An 11,392-nucleotide genomic window follows, 5' to 3' on the forward strand; every position below is an offset into this window, starting at 1 on the left:
GAGTCGAGACCGCGAGGTTGCGACTCGAGACCATTGAACGACTACTCGAGACCAAGCATGCACATTAGGGGGGCTCGAGACCATCTGGGTTGCGACTCAAGACCTCCTGGTCTCGACTCGAGATCTCAAGGTTCAACTCGTGCATGCATCACTCGAGACCTCCCACTTGCAACCCAAGACCCCCTTGGTTGCGACTCGAGACCTCATGGTCTCGAGTCGAGACTACCTAGTTTCGATTGGACCGCCTTGCTTAGTTATTGGGCCGCACAAACTGATGTTTTGGACCGTGTGCAACTGTTAACGCTTAGTTGTTATTAATTATCTGTTATATGCTAGGATAGGCCCAATAACATGTATGTTGGTATCATACGTGTTACTGTTACCATTTCTGTACATTAAGCAACGTGTGTGTATTATATGAAATGTGAATTTACGTGCTACGTGTTAGTTACATGTAATTTATACTAGACGTTACTTGCATTCGAACCTAATAAATATGTATAACCATAATAGGGTATGGTTGACCAATGTAACACAAGTAAATTAACTACCGAGCAAAGCAAAGGTGAGTTCACTACTTTTTACTTAAAGCATGCGTTCCCGGTGGTTGGGAAACGGAACGAAACAACTTTTCCTGGTTTGGAATTGCTTACTATCTCCTTGTGCGGGATGCGGTATTTCTATCTCCTTGTGTGGGATACGGGTAACAGCACTATCCCCTGTGAGGGACACAAACCTACTTTTCTCCCCTTGTGCGGGACCCTTAGTTATTTACTGTTTATACGGAATGCAACGAGCAACACTAAACGAAACCCTATCACTCAAGTCCCTACTACTTAATACCGATTAGTCGTCGGGGCCAGGCGAATGGGTTATTAGTTGATAGCGCTATTTAGTTACCAGCCTCACACCGTGCCCGTGTATGGGATCGGGAGTGAACTAATAGACTCTGGCAAATCCGTCAATGATGATAGAACATTGACAAACGGGGCACTTTACGGAAACGTACGGTCACATGAAGTATTCGGTATTGGAAAAACAGTTTAGTCGCTTACTTATGGGGTAGCTCCCCATGGCATGTATAAACGGATAAATTAACTGGTTAAAACAAGTTTTTGGAATTAAAACTGGAAAACTCTAAACTCGTGAACTCGCCAACGTTATGTTGACACTCTACTGCATGCTTTGCAGGTTGCTCGATACAGCTCTGGACGGACGTTGCAATCGGATGGAGTGCGTGGTTCGTAAGTAACATTATAATAAACTTGTGGTTTCAATTATGATGCGTTTTCTCCCCCTTTCCGCTGTGAACTTAAAACTTTGTTTTGAAAAATTTAAATTAGGTCACTAATTATGCTAATGTTTATAACAATAACTAATCCGTTCAAAATAATTAGTGGCTAAGATCCTGGTCGTCACACGCCTCGCGGTAATACTCCGCGTGTGGATTTTGAGGGTGTGCATAAAATATGCCTTAATATATCTAATATTGTTGCCAAATCATTTTAGATGTCAAAAGTTATGTTACATATGCTTAATATGAAATTTGGCGTAAAAGGGCATTTTGGTAATTTACCGAAGGCATATAAACTACTTATCATACAACTAAACAAACGTCGTGACCATAAGGTATAACCTCGGAAGGTTATTCCCTATACAAATATGGTCACCTAATGCGTTTGGTCGGATCCTAATGATCGACCAAATGGGTCGGGTTCGAAAGTATAAGCGATTGTTTAGATCGCTTACCTTACGACCCTATATAAGCATTAAACTAAAAGTGACGAGCTAAGCATGTTGAAACATGCTTAACTAAGTTTAGAAAACAGGTTTGGTATCAAAACAAACGGTTTTGATACCTATGAGTAGTTTGGTTACAAAATACGCAGGAATGCGCATTTTGGCCGAAACTACGACTCGTCACTGAGCCTAGATAACGTGGTAATCAGTAGGTATAGTCACTATGGACTATAACCATCGTGATCACGCTCACGTTATGAAGTTCAAACGAACTTCGCATTGACCATAAACTGGTCAATGCAGAAAGTCAAACAAAATTTGACTTTCGGACTCGAAAAAGCGATAAAAGAACGAAAGAACACTAACGAAGGGTCCCCGAAAGCTAATCTTGATCCAGGAGCTCAGGTATGAAGCAATGGCCTCAACTTAGAGCTTTTAGATCAGATTTGTGGGTTTTAAACAAGAATGGGGGGGGGGGTATTTATAGGATATGCAAGACCGTTAGGATCGTTTATCGATTTACGTGCTCGAATCTCATCCGTACAAGTGTCGCAATGTTGTGGTATCATAATGTGACCCCAACCCCAGAGATTTGCAAGAGGCATTGCCCTTTGGAGGGTGGAAAGGCTGTTTACAGCAGTAAAAACGACCTTTGCTGATCTGAAGGGCTGTCGCGGGCCGCGTAAAGGATCACCCTGGGCTTACGCGGGCCGCCTGGGTGTCCTGATCAGTAAACAACTTTCAAAAATGACAGTTTAGGTCCCTGTTGTGGTTTAAGGCCATTTTCGACATGTTTAAGGCCCGTTAAGCCATCTTTAAGGCCCTAAAATGATGCTTAAACATTGTGGTCATGAAACATGCTCAAAAATATGCCGGATGTCGGTTCGTTTGGTCGTACGATCGCGATGTTCGGTTAATTACGACGGAATGCGCATAAGCGCGAAAAACGATCCAAAATGCGTGACGAATGGATTTTTCTCATTCCAAACACTAAGGCATAATATTATAATGCTTACATAAATTTTTGGATGTCCGGATGTATTCAGAACGTAAGTTATGCGCGAAAGTGCAAACTTATGCACTTTTTGACACTTTTAGTCCCTGAATGATCCAAAAGTTTATTTTAGCATACCGAACCCCTCAAAGCCTATTTCTAAGCTATGCAAAGGATATTTATGGTATGTTTAACTTATGGTCATGTTCCGGAATGTCTGTTACAGTTCAAATTGGCATACTTTCGCAGTTTGTCAAATTTAGTCCCTGTAGGCGAATTAACTTGTTTTTGCCATACCAAAGCCTTCAAAACTTATTTCTAAGTTATGTAAAGGTTATTTAAGGTATGTTAAGTATATGTTGGTGTTCCGGAGTATTTGTCGCGTTAAACTGAGTACGTTTACGCACCAGTTTGCGTATAATTCTCCAGAAAGCGATGTAGAGTTTGAAATTGAACAAAAGTCAAAACATGAAAAATGTAAAACATAACCAAACAAACATTGGATCAAATAACATTGTTTTATTGATAACTGAACTGTTCACAATGATTTCAAGCACAAATTTTACAGTCTCCCCTACTTGTGGAAATTTCGTCCCGAAATTTTATTTAGAGGAAACTCGTGGAAAAAGATGCGGATATTTTGCCTTCATTTGATCTTCGCGTTCCCAAGTAAACTCGGGTCCACGTTTAGATTCCCAGCGAACCTTGACCAAAGGAATGCGCTTGCGTTTAAGCCACTTGACTTCACGTTCCATGATTTCCACCGGTTTCTCAACAAATTTCAGTGTTTTATCAACACGAATTTCGTCAAGCGGTATGTGGAGGTTCTCATCAGCTAAACACCTCTTGAGATTGGATACGTGAAAGGTTGGATGAACATTTCCAAGTTCAGGAGGTAACTCAAGTCTGTAGGCTACCTTACCGATTCTTTCGACGATCTTGAATGGTCCAACGTATCTAGGTGCAAGTTTTCCTTTCTTCCCAAATCTGATCACACCTTTCCAAGGTGAGACGTTAAGTCATACACGATCACCGACTTGAAAATCTAAGGGCTTGCGTTTTAGGTCCGCGTAACTCTTTTGACGGCTTCTAGCTGTCTGAAGGTTATCACGAACTTTCTTAACCTTATCTGTTGTCTCTAGGATGAGGGCAGGTCCAGTAAGCTGAGCCTCGCCGATCTCATTCCAGCAGACTGGTGAACGACATTTTCGACCATAGAGAGCCTCGAAAGGAGCCATGTTGATGCTGGAGTGATAACTTTTGTTGTAGGAGAATTCAATTAACGGAAGATGTGAATCCCAACTACCACCAAAATTGATCACACAAGCTCTAAGCATATCCTCCAGAGTCTGGATTGTTCTTTCAGACTGACCATCCGTTTGCGGATGATAAGCTATGCTTAGATTAAGTTGGGTCCCCATAGCAGATTGCATGGTTCTCCAAAAATGAGAAGTGAAACGAGCATCTCTGTCAGAAATGATGTTCAAAGGAACACCATGTCGAGCTACAATTTCATCCACATAGATTTTAGCAAGTTTGTCAGCCGAAAAATCCTCACGGATTGGCAAGAAATGCGCTGATTTAGTAAGACGATCAACAACTACCCAGATGGCATCATGACCTTTCTTTGTGCGCGGGAGTTTAGTAATGAGATCCATAGTAATGTTTTCCCATTTCCAAACTGGGATCTCTGGTTACTCCAATAAACTAGAAGGACACTGATGTTCAGCCTTAACCTTAAGACAAGTAAGGCATTTTGATACATATCAGGCAATGTCCTTCTTCATACCAGGCCACCAATACTGACTATGAAGATCCTTATACATCTTATCTGAGCCAGGATGAACATAATAACGAGATTTATGGGCTTCATCCATAAGCGAGGTACAAAGATTATCTTGGCTTGGGACCCACAAACGGTCCATGAAGTAATATGATCCATTGTCCTTCAGTTCCAGATCAGGTGTTATGTGATAAGGAAATTCCTTATCCATCAAACCTTGTGAAACACAAGATTGTTGAGCCTGAGAAATACGGGTTTGGATATCAGATTGAGCTTGAATATCAGATTGAACACGAACACAATGAAGCTTAGTACGTTCCTTGCGACTCAAAGCGTCGGCTACGACGTTCGCCTTACCAGGATGGTAGCGAATTTCGCAGTCATAGTCGTTTAGAAGCTCCACCCAACGTCGTTGCCTCATGTTGAGTTCTTTCTGATTGAAGATATGCTGAAGACTTTTGTGGTCCAAGAAAACCACACATTTTGTACCGTACTAGTAGTGTCTCCAGATCTTAAGAGCGAAGACAACTGCACCTAACTCAAGATCATGAGTGGTGTAGTTCTTCTCATGTATCTTCAACTGCCTCGATGCGTATGCTATGACTTTGTTTCTTTGCATCAGGACGCAGCCAAGACCCAATTTAGATGCATCACAATAAACGACGAAATCATCATTGCCCTCGGGCAAAGTTAGAACAGGCGTGTCGCAAAGTTTTTGTTTCAAAGTCAGAAACGCTTCCTCTTGCTTGAATCCCCAATCAAAGGGTTTGTTCTTCTGAGTTAGAGCAGTTAGAGGAACTGCAATCTTTGAGAAATTTTCAATGAAGCGGCAATAATAACCCGCAAGACCAAGAAAAGAACGAACTTCAGTAGGAGTAGTAGGCGTATCCCAGTACTTAATCGCACTGATCTTGGAGGGATCTACATGAATACCTTGTTCGTTGACAATATGTCCTAAGAATTGAACTTCTTTGAGCCAGAATTCACACTTGGAGAATTTGGTGAAAAGTTGCTCTTTCTTTAGGAGTTCCAGAGTAAGACGAAGATGTTGCTCACGATCAGCTCGCGTCTTAGAATATATCAAAATGTCATCAATGAAAACGATGATGAACTTATCCAAATAAGGCTTGCAGACCCTAATCATCAAGTCCATGAAAACAGCAGGAGCATTAGTCAAACCGAATGGCATGACTGTGAACTCATAATGCCCATAACGAGTGCAGAACGCTGTCTTGGGAATATCTTCTTCATGCACATGAAGTTGATGATATCCAGATCGCAGATCAATCTTTGAAAAATAAGAAGCGCCCTGCAATTGATCAAAGAGATCATCGATGCGAGGTAGGGGGTATCGATTCTTGATGGTAAGCTTGTTAAGCTCACGATAATCGATACACATCCTAAAAGATCCATCCTTCTTTTTGATAAAAAGAACGGGAGCACCCCAAGGTGAAAAGCTAGGATGGATAAAACCTTTGTCAGAGAGTTCCTGAAGCTGCTTAGACAACTCTTGCATCTCAGACGGTGCAAGACGATATGGAGCTCTGGCAATTGGGTTTGCACCAGGTACGAGATCAATACGGAACTCGACTTGGCGTGCTGGGGGTAGACCAGGTAACTCTTCAGGAAATACTTCAGAATAATCCCGTACAACAGGAATATCTTGAATAGACTTACCTTTGCCCTTATCTGCTACAACATGTGCTAAAAATGCCACATAGTTCTTTCGCAGATACTTCCGAGCTTTAAAACAAGACATGAGTTTGAGACCACCAGCAGGTTTCTCACCACGAACCTGTAGGATCTCACCTGTCGAAAGCGGCACACGAACGATCTTCTCAAAACAAACTACCTCTGCACGATGCTTGGCTAACCAATCCATACCCACAATAACGTCGAAGCTTCCAAGTTGCATAGGCGTGAGGTCAATAGGAAAAAGATGGTTGTTAAGGTTCAACTAGCAGTTGCGGAGAACAGAATCAAGAACAATGGGTTCACCACTAGCCACTTCTACTGCCAATGGTTTACCTAGTTTCGTTCTAGACACGCGAAGCAATGGTTCAAAAGATAATGACACAAAACTCTTATCGGCACTCGAATCAAAAAGAACAGATGCTGGCTGATTATTAATAAAGAACGTACCGTTCTCCACATTATCATCTGCTTGTGCCTCTTGTGCGTTCATGTTGAAGACTCGACCTCGAGCCTGAGCCTGATTCTGATTTTGATTCTGGTTGGCTAGCCTTGGGCACCGGTTTCTGTAGTGGATCAGATCCCCACAATTGTAGCACGAACCAGGAGGAAAATGAGGTCGTGCAGCTTGACCTTGTTGCTGAGCAAGAGGCTGAGCAATTTGTTGGGCTTGGTTCTGAACTGCCTGATTCTGGTTAGCAGGAATATGGCAGGTGGCAGCAAGATGACCATTTCTTCCACAGTTGGTGCATTGACGACACTGAAGATGAGGTGGGTGATGGTCGTTACACCTGTTGCACAAAGGTGCATTGCCAAGATAAGGCTTCTTGGCTAGTGGTTGAGCAGGCTGATTTGGTGCAGCTTGAGCCTGTGCAGTAACGGCATAGTTTTGGGAAGCCTTTCGCTTCCTAGACCCCCTTGAGGAACCATAATCCTTTCCCTTCTTGTTTTGACCTTTCTTGTTATCTTCTTTGTTAGACGCCTGCTTCTTACCCTCGTCACCCTTTTTGTGCAGCTCTCCCTTTCGAATCTGCGACTCAGTCAGTGTCGCTGCTAACTCGATCGCCTGATGGAGTGTGGTAGGGTTGCTACCAGTAATGATGTCTTGTACCGAGTCAGGTAGGCCGTCGGTGTACCTTTTGATAGCCTTGTCGAGTGGGGCAACCATTGTTGGGCAAAGCAGACTCAACTCCTCAAACCTATCAGTATATGCCCGGTGCTCGCCACTGTATTGTTTTAAGTCATCAAACTCTTTTTCCAAAGCTCGCTGTTCATGACGAGGACAGAACTCCCTCATCATAAGGGCCCTAAGTTCAGCCCACGTCTGTGCTAGAGCAACTTCAGCACCACGGTCTCTCATTACCCCGTTCCACCATGTAAGAGCCCTCTTCTGAAACACACTTGAGGAAAACTCGACCTTGCGATTTTCAGGACCCTGCACGTGACGGAAAGTATTCTCAATGCTCTCGAACCATTGAAGAAGCCCAGTTGCTCCCTCAGAACCACTAAACTTGAGTGGTTTAGCCGAGTTAAAATTCTTGAAATTGCATGGAGCATTGTTGTTGTTGTTGGCTTGGTTCCATTGAGCAAAGAGATTTGGGAATTGAGCAGCCATTTGCTACGCAATAATTTCTGCCTGTTCGGCAGTCGCTATCTGGTTTTCGCGTCGAGGAGGCATTCTAAAAGAGGAAAACATGAAAGGAAACGAGTGAGATGATTGGATGAAGAGAATGAGATGAAACAAAATCAACAAAAGCAAAGATGGGGGTTACGCATCGCAAAGCAAACAAGCGACACACAGTGTCTAATCAAAGTAAACGGGTCAAAAATAATGTATCGCGAAGACATGTTCGCCTATAAGTGAACACTCATCCCAAGAGTTCCCAGGTAAGAGTGACTGGTCCGATTATGTGGATTTGTACGAACACTCTAGCCTTAGACAGAAAACCCAGGGTACATGCATTCACTCTTCCAGTTTGCACGTGTTCACACTATTAAAACCCAAAAACTTTGACGAGATTTTTGAAAATTCAAAGGGGTTCAAAATCTTATAACAGACGGTTCAAAACCTAGTAATCAATCATCCTAGAACAGATGATTAATTTTCAAAGTGGATTCGGAATCGATGTTCTCGTTGTGGTTATCACCTAAGGATAGGTGAAGTGCATGTTTTAAAATCTAAACACAAGATAACTTGTGTTAGGGTCCTAAAAAGTTATAGTCTTGGTCAAAGTATTACTAATAACCTAATTCCCTATAACCATTGGCTCTGATACCAACTCTTCTGTCACACCCCGACCACGTGGAACAACCAAACGTGGCGGAAACGTCGGGGGGTGTTGTAACAGAATTAATTGTTTCACAACCATGGCATACAAAGTTACGTTTTATTTATCAACCATAGAGTATCATTGTCTTAAACAGGAAATAAAGAGTTCAGAACATAATTAAACTAGTTCTATCTTCATTTTAAGTCTCTAAGGCACAGGTCCGCCCTAGTGTCATGATCATCGTCCTACGCAAAAGCTCCTGAAAACACATGTGAAAATAGGTACGTCAGCATAAAAATGCCTGTGAGATACATAGGTTTTGTGAAAGTAGGATTCATGACATAAGATTTAAGAACTGTTTAATGAAATTTAGTCATGAACCTTGTAAATTGTTTGTTTTGTAAATCGTTTAAAAGCGATAAAATCAAATGATATGTATAGATAAAAGAATAATGTATGGTTAAATGAATAACCAAGTAAAATGAGTTGTATAAAATAAACTGTATTGCAAACCAAAGCCTTGTGAAAACGGGTTACTTGTGTAAAATGTATAAGTCAAAAAGGAATAATTTAAGTAACGTTATGATATGATATGTAATATAGTACAAACACTTATATATAAAAAGTACCAGTGGCGTATTTACCATGTTTGTATTATACTACTCACATCTCGTTTCTTAAGTCACTCAAACCAACCAATCAATGTATAATGTCTATGTTTAAACCAATTGTCAAAAGTCCTTGTATAAACCTTGGCAAATGTTAAAAAGTTCAAATGTAGTCATGTTATGTGTAACAAATGTTATGTATTGTAAGCAAAGTATTGTCACATAACCAAATGTAGAAAAATGTACAAAATAGAGTATTTTGAATATATCAAAAAGTTATGTTTTGCAAAGTAAAAGCATGTTACATTGATACATACATTTATGTGGTAAGTTAACGCATACATTCAAGCCTTGAGATAGTCGGATAACCCTAAGTCAAGGTTATCAAAAGAAATGTTTTCGGATTCAGTCATTCCTTACATCCAAACAAACCCGGGATCTCAGGAATGGGATTTGTCAAGTCATATGGTACCACTACTTACTACCGAGCGGCGTAGCTAATGTTAATGAACGTATATAAGTCCCGTTTGTGCAAACCAAATGTTATAGCAAATGTAAACTTGTTATATGAAAACAATGTACTAAGTATGCTAAGTTAATATACAAAGCAGAAATGTAAAGTAACATAATGTACTAAGTATGCTAAGTAAACATACCTAGCGAAACAATGTAATGCAAATCATGTACTAATAGTGTACTAATGAGCATAGCAAGTATATGATGTAAAAGCAGGAAAGCACGAAAGTAACAAGTAGGCACATGTTTTTCACCCCAAAACAGTTCGGAAAACAGTAAAAGAGGGGTATATGTACTCACATAAACACCTTGAAAACATTCAAAAGATGGGGTTCTATGTACTCACTTGAGATTGCTTAGAAGTCCTTGTGTAACAACCAAACAATGCTAGAGATCACGGATATCAAACGGCACCTAATATAGGTAACTATGTTAATATACCGGACCTAAATCGGAGGATTGGATAGAATGAGGGTTCGTAAACCATACGAGTATGGAGACTCGTGTAATATGGTTTAACAAAGCCTACATACTAAAATGAAACCTAACCTAAGTGCTTACGACCCATTACGACCCGTTTAGGTAGCTTATGCTACTTTAACGCGTCGTTCGCGTAAAACGCGTTCGGAACGCCTAACTAGTCCTATGATAAGTAAAATATGCCTTAATATATCTAATATTGTTGCCAAATCATTTTAGATGTCAAAAGTTATGTTACATATGCTTAATATGAAATTTGGCGTAAAAGGGCATTTTGGTAATTTACCGAAGGCATATAAACTACTTATCATACAACTAAACAAACGTCGTGACCATAAGGTATAACCTCGGAAGGTTATTCCCTATACAACTATGGTCACCTAATGCGTTTGGTCGGATCCTAATGATCGACCAAATGGGTCGGGTTCGAAAGTATAAGCGATTGTTTAGATCGCTTACCTTACGACCCTATATAAGCACTAAACTAAAAGTGACGAGCTAAGCATGTTAAAACATGCTTAACTAAGTTTAGAAAACAGGTTTGGTATCAAAACAAACGGTTTTGATACCTATGAGTAGTTTGGTTACAAAATACGCAGGAATGCGCATTTTGGCCGAAACTACGACTCGTCACTGAGCCTAGATAACGTGGTAATCAGTAGGTATAGTCACTATGGATTATAACCATCGTGATCACGCTCACGTTATGAAGTTCAAACGAACTTCGCATTGACCATAAACTGGTCAATGCAGAAAGTCAAACAAAGTTTGACTTTCGGACTCGAAAAAGCGATAAAAGAACGAAAGAACACTTACGAAGGGTCCCCGAAAGCTAATCTTGATCCAGGAGCTCAGGTATGAAGCAATGGCCTCAACTTAGAGCTTTTAGATCAGATTTGTGGGTTTTAAACAAGAATGGGGGGTATTTATAGGATATGCAAGACCGCTAGGATCGTTTATCGATTTACGTGCTCGAATCTCATCCGTACAAGTGTCGCAATGTTGTGGTATCATAATGTGACCCCAACCCCAGAGATTTGCAAGAGGCATTGCCCTTTGGAGGGTGGAAAGGCTGTTTACAGCAGTAAAAACGACCTTTGCTGATCTGAAGGGATGTCGCGGGCCGTGTATAGGATCACCCTGGGCTTACGCGGGCCGCCTGGGTGTCCTGATCAGTAAACAACTTTCAAAAATGACAGTTTAGGTCCCTGTTGTGGTTTAAGGCCATTTCCGAAATGTTTAAGGCCCGTTAAGCCATCTTTAAGGCCCTAAAATGATGCTCAAACATTGTGGTCATGAAACATGCTCA

The sequence above is a fragment of the Helianthus annuus genome, chromosome 17, assembly GCF_002127325.2.
Source record: "Helianthus annuus cultivar XRQ/B chromosome 17, HanXRQr2.0-SUNRISE, whole genome shotgun sequence".
NCBI lineage: Eukaryota > Viridiplantae > Streptophyta > Magnoliopsida > Asterales > Asteraceae > Helianthus > Helianthus annuus.